This window comes from Anser cygnoides, chromosome W (assembly GCF_040182565.1).
Source record: "Anser cygnoides isolate HZ-2024a breed goose chromosome W, Taihu_goose_T2T_genome, whole genome shotgun sequence".
NCBI lineage: Eukaryota > Metazoa > Chordata > Aves > Anseriformes > Anatidae > Anser > Anser cygnoides.
The window spans coordinates 1,765,420-1,776,932 of record NC_089911.1 but is presented as its reverse complement, the minus strand read 5'-3'; the positions used below and the strand labels follow the sequence as shown (position 1 = coordinate 1,776,932).

The window sequence follows — 11,513 nt, the reverse complement described above, 5'->3', positions numbered from 1 at the left end:
AGAGTGCACCCTCAGTAAGTTTGCAGACGACACCAAGCTGGGGGGAAGAGTTGATCTGCTGGAGGGTTGGAAGGGCCCTGCAAAGGGACCTGGACACGTTGGATAAATGGGCAGAGGTTAAAAATGGGATGAGGTTCAACATGGCCAAGTGCCAGGTCCTGCACTTCGGCCACAACAACCCCATGCAGCGCTACAGGCTTGGGGCAGAGTGGCTGGAAAGCTGTGCAGAGGAAAGGGATCTGGGGGTGTTGGTCACCTGAACATGAGCTGGCAGTATGCCCAGGTGCCCAAGAAGGCCACCGGCATCCTGGCTTGTATCAGGAATAGTGTAGCCAGGAGGACCAGGGAGGTCTGATACAAACTGATCCTGCGTGGGCTTCACACAGGCAGCAGCTCTTCAAGAACTGCTCCAGATATGGGTCCGTACCATGGGGTCCATCCCTCAAGAGCACACTGCTCCATCCTGGGTCCCCCATGGGCAGCAGCTCCTGCCAGGTCACCTGCTCTTGTGTGGGCTCCTCTCCACGGGCTACAGGTTTGGCCCGGAATCTGCTCCGGCGGGGGTCCTACACAGGCCGCAGCCTCCATCAGTGCAGGTCCACCTGATCCACTGTGGTCTCCTCCACAGGCTGCAGCGTGGAACCCTGCTCCACCGTGGCACACCATGGGCTGCAGGGGGACAACCTGCTTCACCATGGTCCTCACCACAGGCCACAGGGGACTTCTGCTCCAGCACCTGGAGCGCCTCTCCCCCCTCTCCCCTTCCTTCACTGACCTTGGTGCCTGCAAAGCTGTTTCTCATTCCTTTCTCTGCTGCTGTTCCCCAGCAGCTGTTTGTTTGTTGCTTTTTTTTCCCCTGTCTTAAATATGCTCTCATAGAGGCGCAAAACAACATCACTTATTGGCTCAGCTCTGGTCAGCAGTGGGGCCCTTACCAAACATGGGGCAGCTTCTAGATTCTTCTCACAGAAGCCACCCCTATGGCCCCCTGCTACCAAAACCTTGCCTCGTAAACCCACTACATCGTCCCTTGGGGTGTTTAAGGAAAGGTTGGATGTGGTGCTTAAGGACATGGTTTAGTGGGTGATACTGGTGGTAGGGGTTGGACCAGATGATCTTGGAGGTCTTTTCCAACCTTAATGATTCTATGATTCTAGTAGGAGATTCTCTTCTGAGAGGTACAGAGGCACCCATCTGTTGACCCAATCTGCTCTTGAAGTAAGGCTGCTGCTTACCAGGGGCTCGTATCCGGGATGTTACCAAGAGACTGCCAAGCCTTGTACAGCCTAAGGACAATTATCCGCTGCTGCTTTTTCACATGGGCACCAGTGATGCAGCCAGGAGCGGTCTGAGGAGTGTCAAGAGGGATTACAGAGCCCTGGGAGCAGTAGTAAAGGACTCAGGAGTGCAGGTAGTTTTATCATCAGTCCTGCTGGTCAAAGGGGAGAAGATTGAAAGAGCCAGTCAAAGCTGGCAAATTAACAGATGGTTGCAGGACTGGTGTGACAACCAAGGGTTTAGCTACTTAGACCATGGGACTTGCTTTGAGAAACCTGGTCTACTTGGGGCTGATGGCATCCATCTGTCAGAGAAGGGGAAGAGCATCTTCGGTCATAGGCTTGCCAAGCTAGTGAAGAGGGCTTTAAACTAAAGTTGCTGGTGTAGGGGAACCTCAATCCATCCAGCTCCTACCAGTTTGATGCCAGTGCCAGTAATAGATGCCCAAAGCCTGGAAAAGTATCACATATATCCGGTATAGAATACGGAATAGATAACATAACCCCTATCTTTAAAAAGGTAAAAAAGGAACACCCAGGGAACTAAAAGCCTCACCTCTGATAGATGATGGAAAGTGACCCAGCAATCACATCCGCCAGTTCCCTCAGCACCCTCGGGTGGATCCCATCTTGCCCCATGGACTTGTGACAACCCAGGTGGAGCAGAAGATCTCTAATTGTTTCCACCTGAACTGTGGGGTGTTTTTTCTGCTCCCCGTCCCAGACTTCCAGGTTGGGAGGCTGAGTACCCCGAGGATAAGTGGTCTGACTAGTAAAGACAGATGTAAAGAAGGCATTGAGAACCTCAGCCTTTTCCCTATCCTCAGTAGTCATGTTCCCCCCTGCATCCAGTAAAGGATGGAGATTCTCCTTGGTCCTCCTCTTGCTGTTAATATACTTATAAAAATATTTTTTTCTTATCCTTAACCATAGTGGCCAGGTTAAGCTCGTACTGGGCTTTGGCCTTCCTGATTTTCTCTCGGCCTATGCTGACAACTTCCGTGTGCTCTCCTCGAGTTCCCTGTCCTTTCTTCCACTGGACAAAAACTCCCTTTTTCTTCCAGACACTCAGCAAAAGTTCCCTGTTCAGCCACACCAGTCTTCTTCCCTGCCGGCTCATCTAACGGCTCATCATCTGCTCCTGCACCTTTACGACTGTTGTGGTTTAACCCGGCTGGCAGCTAAACACCACACAGCCGTTCGCTCACCCTCCCCCCTCCCTCTCTGGGATGGGGGAGAGAAACGGGAAAGTGAAGCCGGTGAGTTGAGATAAAGACAGTTTATTAAGACAGGAATATAATAATAACAATAATAATAATAATAGTGATAATGATAATAGTATTAATAATAATAATGTGTAAGAAAACAAGTGATGCACAATGCAATTGCTCACCACCCGCTGACCGATGCCCAGCCTATCCCCGAGCAGCCGGCCCCCCACCCCGGCCAGCCACCCCTATATATTGTTTAGCATGACGTCAGATGGTATGGAATACCCCTTTGGCCAGTTTGGGTCAGCTGTCCTGGGTCTGTCCCCTCCCAGCTCCTGCTGCACCCCTAGCCTGCTCGCTGGCAGGACAGAGCGAGAAGCCGAAAAGTCCTTGGCCTGGTGTAAACACTGCTCTGCAACAATTAAAACATCAGCATGTTATCAGCGCTCTTCTCATCCTAATCCAAAACATAGCACCCTACCAGCTACTAGGAGGAAAAATTAACTCTGTCCTAACTGGAACCAGGACAGATATCCACCCCTTATTCCATACCATTTATGTCATGCTCAGGTTACACTCTTTCCAATACCTTGTAATTAATCACCATTTTCATCTATGATATATAGCAATCATGGTAGTGATGACATACAGTATTATATAATAATTAATATTCTACAATTCAACTCATGGGCTATTCTCACCCAGTATCAAATCCCCTTGAGGTACACAGCGGACCTCCCCATTCTTTTGCATTACCCACCAAGTGCATCCAGGTCCCTGAGCAAAAGCAATTCCACGAATGGGTTTGCCTCTTCCTGAGGCAGGAGTAGCCCAGACTGTTTTACCCAGCATGTTTCTTACGTGCACTACAGGAACTTTATCCCCTTCTACAGTGCGTAACAGGTTTGATTGGGCAGGTCCAGCTCGGCTGGCAGATCCCCTAGTATTGACTAACCAGGTGGCCTTTGCCAAATGTGTATCCCAATTTTTGAATGTCCCAGCACCCATTGCTTTCAGTGTAGTCTTCAACAGTCCATTGTATCGTTCAACTTTTCCAGAGGCTGGTGCATGATAGGGGATGTGATACACCCACTCAATACCATGTTCTTTGGCCCAAGTGTCTATAAGGTTGTTTCGGAAATGAGTCCCGTTGTCTGACTCAATTCTCTCTGGGGTGCCATGTCGCCATAGGACTTGCTTTTCAAGGCCCAGGATAGTGTTCCGGGCGGTGGCATGGGGCACAGGATATGTTTCCAGCCATCCGGTGGTTGCTTCCACCATTGTAAGTACGTGGCGCTTGCCGTTGCGGGTTTGAGGGAGTGTGATGTAATCAATCTGCCAGGCCTCTCCATATTTATATTTCAGCCATCGTCCTCCATACCAAAGAGGTTTTGACCGTTTGGCTTGCTTGATTGCAGCACATGTTTCACAATCATGAATAACCTGTGCTATAGTGTCCATGGTCAGGTCCACCCCTCGATCACGAGCCCATCTGTATGTTGCATCTCTACCTTGATGGCCTGAGGTGTCATGGGCCCATCGGGCTATAAATATTTCACCCTTATGTTGCCAGTCCAGCTCCACCTGGGCCATTTCAATCTTAGCAGCCTGATCCACCTGCTGGTTGTTTTGTTGTTCTTCAGTAGCCCAATTCTTGGGCACATGAGCATCTACATGGCGTACCTTTACAACCAGGTTCTCTACCCGGGCAGCAATATCTTGCCACAATGCCGCAGCCCAGATGGGCTTGCCCCCGCGCTGCCAGTTGTTCTGCTTCCATTGCTGTAACCACCCCCACAGGGCATTTGCTACCATCCATGAATCAGTATAGAGACAGAGAACTGGCCACTTTTCTCGTTCAGCAATATCTAAAGCCAGCTGAATGGCTTTCACTTCTGCAAACTGACTCGATTCACCTTCTCCCTCAGCAGCTTCTGCAACTCGTCGTGTAGGACTCCATACAGCAGCTTTCCATCTCCGATGCTTTCCCACAATACGACAGGACCCATCAGTGAACAAGGCATATTTCTTCTATATTGCTTCTTGTACAGTGGGGCTTCTTCAGCACGGACCACCTCCTCCTCTGATGATATCCCAAAGTATTTGCCTTCTGGCCAGTCCATAATCACCTCCAAGATTCCTGGGCGACTGGGGTTTCCTATTCGAGCCCGCTGAGTAATCAGTGCAACCCACTTGCTCTATGTAGCATCAGTTGCATGATGTGTAGAGGGGACCCTTCCTTTGAACATCCAGCCTAGTACCGGCAGTCGGGGTGCCAGGAGGAGCTGCGCTTCAGTACCGACCACTTCCGAAGCAGATCGAACTCCTTCATATGCTGCCAATATCTCCTTTTCCGTTGGAGTATAGCGGGCCTCAGATCCTCTGTATCCCCGACTCCAAAACCCCAGGGGTCGACCTCGAGTTTCCCCAGGTTCTTTCTGCCAGAGGCTCCAGGTGGGACCATTCTCCCTGGCTGTGGTGTAGAGCACATTCTTTACATCTGGTCCTGTTCGGACTGGCCAGAGGGCTACTGCATGAACTATTTCCTGCTTAATTTGTTCAAAGGCTTGTCGTTGCTCAGGGCCCCATTCAAAAGCATTCTTCTTACGGGTTACTTGGTAGAGCGGGTTTACAATCAGACTGTAATTTGGAATATGCATTCTCCAAAACCCCACGACACCTAGGAAAGTTTGTGTTTCTTTTTTGCTAGTTGGTGGAGACATAGCTGTTATTTTGTTGATCACATCCATTGGGATTTGACGACGTCCATCTTGCCATTTTATTCCTAAAAACTGGATCTCTCGTGCAGGTCCTTTAACTTTATTTTGTTTTATGGCAAAACCGGCCTTCAGAAGGATTTGGACTATTTTCTTCCCTTTCTCGAAAACTTCCTGTGCTGTGTCACTCCACACAATGATGTCATCGATGTACTGCAGGTGTTCAGGAGCTTCCCCCTGCTCCAGCGCAGACTGGATCAGTCCATGGCAAATGGTAGGGCTATGTTTCCACCCCTGGGGCAGCCGATTCCAAGTATATTGGACTCCCCTCCAAGTGAAAGCAAACTGTGGCCTGCACTCTTCTGCTAGAGGGATGGAGAAAAATGCATTAGCGATATCAATTGTGGCATACCACTTGGCTGCCTTTGATTCCAGTTCATACTGGAGTTCTAGCATGTCCGGCACTGCAGCACTCAGTGGTGGCGTGACTTCATTCAGGCCACGATAGTCCACTGTTAGCCTCCACTCACCATTAGACTTTCGCACTGGCCATATGGGACTATTAAAGGGTGAATGAGTCTTGCTGATCACTCCTTGGTTCTCCAGTTGTCGAATTAGCTTATGGATGGGAATCAGGGAGTCTCGCTTAGCGCGATATTGCCACTGGTGCGCCGTTGTGGTAGCAATTGGCATCTGCTTTTCTTCGACCCACAGCAACCCCCCAACAGAAGAGTCCTCCGAGAGACTGGACAATGTAGACAGCTGTCTAATGTCCTATGTCTCTAAGGTCCTTGAAATATCCTCTCCTGAGATATCATCTGTGTCTACTAAAGCCTGTGTCTACTAAAGTATAAAATTCTGTGGGTCTGATGTGCCAGGCCATTGAATCCACACAGTCCAATAAACCCCATTGTCCCTTTCCTTGTCCCTGGCTGGAGGCAGGGCGTCTCTAATCCTGGTTATAATATTAATTACTGTGTCTGGGGGACTGCCTGCTGGAAATTGGAGCAGCAAGTTTCTCAGAGAATCCCCCTTTTTCCGATTGTTTTTTCTTGCAGCTCACGTACCCGTGCCTCTAGGGTCGAGATAGATTTTCCATCCCATTTTCTCATGTCCTTTCCATGGTCACGTAGGTAAAACCACAGGGTGGCATGGGGTGTGTACCCACTATATCTTCTTCCTTGCACGGAAGGACACTTACTCCTGATAGCTGAGACACTGGTTCGTAAAGGTGGTGAGGAAGATAAACTCTCTTTAAGTTGGTGGACCTCTTCAGAAAGTTTTTCCACAGCTGAGACCCAGGCCTGTAGGGAAGAGGAGAGACTTTCATCATACTGCTGGAGTTGTTCAGTGAATTCATTCACTGTGGGTTCCTCATGGTCTTTCCAGGTCATTACTGCCAATGAGCTGGCATATGATGATGGTGCACTCCATACAAACTTCCGCCACATGGATCATGTACACTTGACTTAATCCGGATCTTTGAATAGCTGTTTGTTGTCTAGGTCCATATAAATCACCTCCAGCATGGCTAATTCCCTCAGGTACTTGATTCCCCTCTCCATAGTGGTCTACTTGCCTGGTTGACATACAAGATCTTCCTTGAAGGGATACCTTTCGTTCTCTGGTGACAGGAGATGCCTCCAGAGGGAGAAGATTTGTGCTCCTTTTCCAGTTGTTTTCTCAATGCCTGAGTCCCTAGCATGGGATCCCAGCTGCCTGGCTTCCCTGCCCTCTAATTCCAGACTATTGGCTCTGCTGTCCCAGCACTGGAGCAGCCAGGTGACAAGGTGCTCACCTGGACAATGACTGAAATCTCTTAGCTCACATCTCTCGCACATCTCTTAGCTCACGCTGGATTAGGTTTCGGGTAGTTATTGATGTTCTTATGATAGCTTCCTCTTCTTCTTCCTGTTCCTCTGATGGCCCAGCCTCATCTTCTCCATACCTGGTCTGAGTAGGAGTTTCTCTGCGTTCTAAACGATCAGACTCTCTAAACCATTTTTTCATCTTGGTTACAGGTGCAACTGACACTGGTACAGTTTGTTTCCCTGGCTCAGTGTTGGGGCCGGTCCTAGGGCTTGGAGGGGCCACTGGGCCTGTCTCAGGAGTTGAAGTGGACACAGGGCTTGTCACAGGGCTTGGAGTGGCTGCAGGGTCTGTCACTGGGCTTATATTGGTATACTGGTAAGCATAGGCCAAGACTCAGCACATTGCAGTGATTTGTGTCTCTTTGGAATTGCCAAGGTGGAGACACAACCTTTTCAAGCATTCTACCAGTTTTTAGGGTTTTGCACTTGTTCAGGGGTCAATTTCCAAAGCACTGGAGGTGCCCACTGCTCTAGATGCCTGCCCATATCCTCCCACATTCCCTGCCACTCATAGCTATCCTGCCTCAGGACAGATCTCTGGATGGCATTCCTAAGTAGTTGTTTAACCTTAAACAAAATCTGAAGCACATTCAGGAGACATAATAAAAAGACCATGCTGTTCTCAATATCCCAAGGATATTCAAAGTTTTGGAAACCTATCGTTACTTGCCTGGAGGATAAGAGGGTGGTTGAAGGAGAAAGGGAGAAAGAACAAGTGGGAAAAAACATCTCCCCTGTCTCCTCCATAGACTGGCTCCCTGAAGAAAAGGGTGAAAGATGTAATTATTAATAGTTTCTGAGGTACAGTTTCCGAAGTATGGAGTTGACGGCAATGCTGAGTACAAACACCAGATTAGTCTCATGACCAGTAATTTTATCATATCATAAGCCAGTGTTACACAGTACAGCAATATAATAACTCCATACCAACCCCCAGAAGTGATAAGTAGAATGACAGGGAACACATACAGTAAGTAATGTGCTTACTATATATACTAATATATAACTGTAGTGGATTTGCGTGGCAAGGTTTTGGTAGCAGGGGGCCATAGGGGTGGCTTCTGTGAGAAGGATCTAGAAGCTGCCCCATGTTTGGTAAGGGCCCCATTGCTGACCAGAGCTGAGCCAATAAGTGATGTTGTTTGTGCCTTTGTGAGAGCATATTTAAGAAAGGGGAAAAAAACGCTGCACCACACACAGCAGCTGGGAGAGTGAGAGGACTGAGGAACAGCCTTGCAGGCGCCAAGGTCAGTGAAGAGGGAGGGGGAGAGGTGCTCTAGGCACCAGAGCAGAAGTCCCCTGCGGCCTGTGGTGAGGACCATGGTGAAGCAGGATGTCCCCCTACAGCCCATGGAGTACCACGGTGCAGCAGGGTTCCACGCTGCAGCCCATGGAGGAGGCCACGGTGGAGCAGGTGGACCTGCACTGATGGAGGCTGCGGCCTGTAGAGGACCCCTGCCGGAGCAGATTCCTGTAGCCCGTGGAGAGGAGACCACACAGGAGCAGGTGACCTGGCAGGAGCTGCTGCCCATGGGGGACCCAGGATGGAGCAGTGTGCTCTTGAGGGATGGACCCCATGGTACGGACCCATATCTGGAGCAGTTCTTGAAGAGCTGCTGCCTGTGGGAAGCCCACGCCGGATCAGTTCACCAAGGACTGCATCCCGTGGGAGGGACCCCACAGCGCAGGGGGCGAGAGTGACCGAGAAGGAGCAGCGGCAAAGAAGCGCTATAGACTGACCATAACCCCCATTCCCCTGTTCCCCCTTGCTGCTCAGGGGGAGGAGATGGAAGAGGGTGGATGGGGGGGAATACGCTTTTGGTTCCTTTCCTTTGTTTCTCACTTCTCTAGCTTGTTAGTAATAGGTAATAAATCTTACTATCTCCCTATGCTGAGTCTGTTTTGCCTGTCACAATAATTACTGCGTGATCTCCCTGTCTTTATCTCAACCCTTGAGCCCTTTTCATCATATTTTCTCCCCATTCCTCTTTGAGGAGGGGGAGTGAGAGAGAGGTTGTGGTGGAGCTCGGTCACCCACCCAAGTAAAACCACCACAGTAACTCAGTTCCGTATATAACTAACTCAGTTCCAGTATATAACTAACTAATATATAACTCAGTTCCAGAAACAAGCACAGCAGACTTGAGATCACAAAAATCGGCATTGTGGTTAGGAACTATTCAACTGATTTAATGCTGATAAGAATTTTGTTTTCACACCCTCTGATCAGATCTGTCATTATCTCAACCCTTCGGGCCGCACGTTGGGTGCCAAAAGGACTGTTGTGGTTTAACCCAGCATCATATAGAATCATATTCTATGATTCTATGATTCTATGACTTTGCTCCCCCAGCCTCCATCTATGGGTTCAAGGAAACAAAAGACTTGGCGTTGTGGTTTAACCTGGCCGGCAGCTGAGCACCACACAGCCATTTGCTCACCCTCCCACCTCCCTCTCTGGGATGGGGGAGAGAATCAGAAAAATGAAGCCTCTGGGTTGAGATAAAGGCAGTTTATTAGGACAGAAAAGAAAGGAAAATAATAATAATAATAATAATAATAATAATAATAATAATAATGATAATAGTACTGCTAATAATAATGTGTACGAAACAAGTGATGCACAATGCAATTGCTCACCACCCGCTGACCGATGCCCAGCCTATCCCCGAGCAGCCGGTCCCCCCATCCCGGCCAGCCCCCCCATATTAATTGTTCAGCATGACGTCAGATGGTATGGAATACCCCTTTGGCCATTTCGGGTCAGCTGTCCTGGGTCTGTCCCCTCCCAGCTCCTGCTGCACCTCCAGTCTGCCCGCTGGCAGGACAGAGCGAGAAGCTGGAAAGCCCTTGGCTTAGTGTAAGCACTGTTCTTCAACAATTAAAACATCAGTGTGTTTTATCACTGATGGAGGAAAATTAATTCTATCCTACTATGCTACTGCTTTATGGAAGCAGACAAAATCAAACACAACTTTCCAGTTTGATTTGAGCTAAGATAGGATATAACAACAAACACAGAATAATGATTGGGTTACGCAAAACAAGTAAACAAACAAACAAAACTCTTTCTCTACAGTCAAGTGCTCACAAAGCATTTTGTAAAATGCTGTTTAAAGATGGGAAATTCAATTCAGGATTGCTCTTGAGCAAGAAGCAATTTTTACAAAACACCACTCATATGATAACTTTAAGGAATAATCTCCCAGAGCCAATGTAAGGTTACATTTAGTAATACATCTTGTAATTCTGTTGTTTCAGGTTGGATATCAGGAAAATGCTTTTCGCCGAGAGGTTGGTCACGTGCTGGAACAGGCTCCCCAGGGAAGCGGTCACGACACTGAGCCTGCCGGAGTTGAAGAAACGTTTGGACAGTGCTCTCAGACACATGGTCTGATTTTTTTTTTTCTTTGATGGTCCTTTGGGGATCCAGGAGTTGGACTCGATGATCCTTGTGGGTCCCTTCCAACTCGGATATTCTATGATTCTATGATTTAGTTGAAATGAAAACATAGGTTGCATTTTCAAATAAGCGTTTATGATGTGATTTTGAAGAAGATATAGTCTTCAATGGCCACAAGAAATGGGGGGACTGTGAGGACAGGGTTAACCACTCTGCCCTGCTCTGCGTTAACTACTCTGCAAGGAACAAGTTAACTCTTCTGCCTAGAAGTTAGGAACTAATTGCTTTGTCTCTGCCCAGAGCTGCAAACACTGGCCTGAGCACTTTCACAGGATGTACTAGGAGCAACAATTAGGTGACGAAATACCAAAAGTTTTGTTCTGAGATAACTTCAACTCCAGAGAAGAGCAAGGTCTCAGGGAGACATAAACAGAGGACTGGAGCCTAAGGCCTGCACCTGTCCTGTGCTCAAAGCTCCGCATTGCAGGGAAATGAGGGAAGATGATTGGTGGAGTCAGGACTGGTGTAATAATATGATTGGATATGTTTGCATAGCATTTTGTTGGAAATTGCATATAAGCTGCTGCAAATTTTAATTGCAGGGGTGTGGGGTGGGGGCTGCTCTCTCCCCCTCATTTCCCTAATGGCGGAGGGGTCTAATGATCATGACTAAACTTTAGTAAAAACTTTGTAAATCTACCCTTGGGTCTTGTTTCCTCCTCAGTCTCAGAATGTCCCAAATCACTTTTGTGACACTGTCCTGCTGAGAAGGGGGAGTGAGAAAGTGACTGTGTGGTACTTAGCTGCCTAGCAGCCTACCAGTGTTAAACCTCAACAGTCACTTTTGGTACCCAATGTGGTGACTTGCGGAAAACAGACTCCACAATCTGTAAGGCTGTAAAGTAGGTATGTTTATTCAGCACTGGGCAGCACAGGGGGTAGTCCCACCGCAATCGTGCGCACCCACCACAGTAGTTCTTCTAGTATTTATACAGAAGGGGTTACACAGGTAAGGGATCGCCTATACATACTCA

General features: G+C 48.4%; 1 long non-coding RNA gene across 1 annotated transcript; it reads left to right on the top strand.

Annotated features, from left to right (window-relative positions):
• The first annotated feature begins 8,245 nt into the window (after nucleotides 1-8,245).
• On the top strand, nucleotides 8,246-10,470 carry LOC136788625 (uncharacterized). The gene is made up of 3 exons (XR_010827266.1): nucleotides 8,246-8,323; nucleotides 8,424-8,582; nucleotides 10,338-10,470. It is a non-coding gene; the product is annotated as an uncharacterized lncRNA (long non-coding RNA).
• The last annotated feature ends 1,043 nt before the right edge of the window (nucleotides 10,471-11,513 follow it).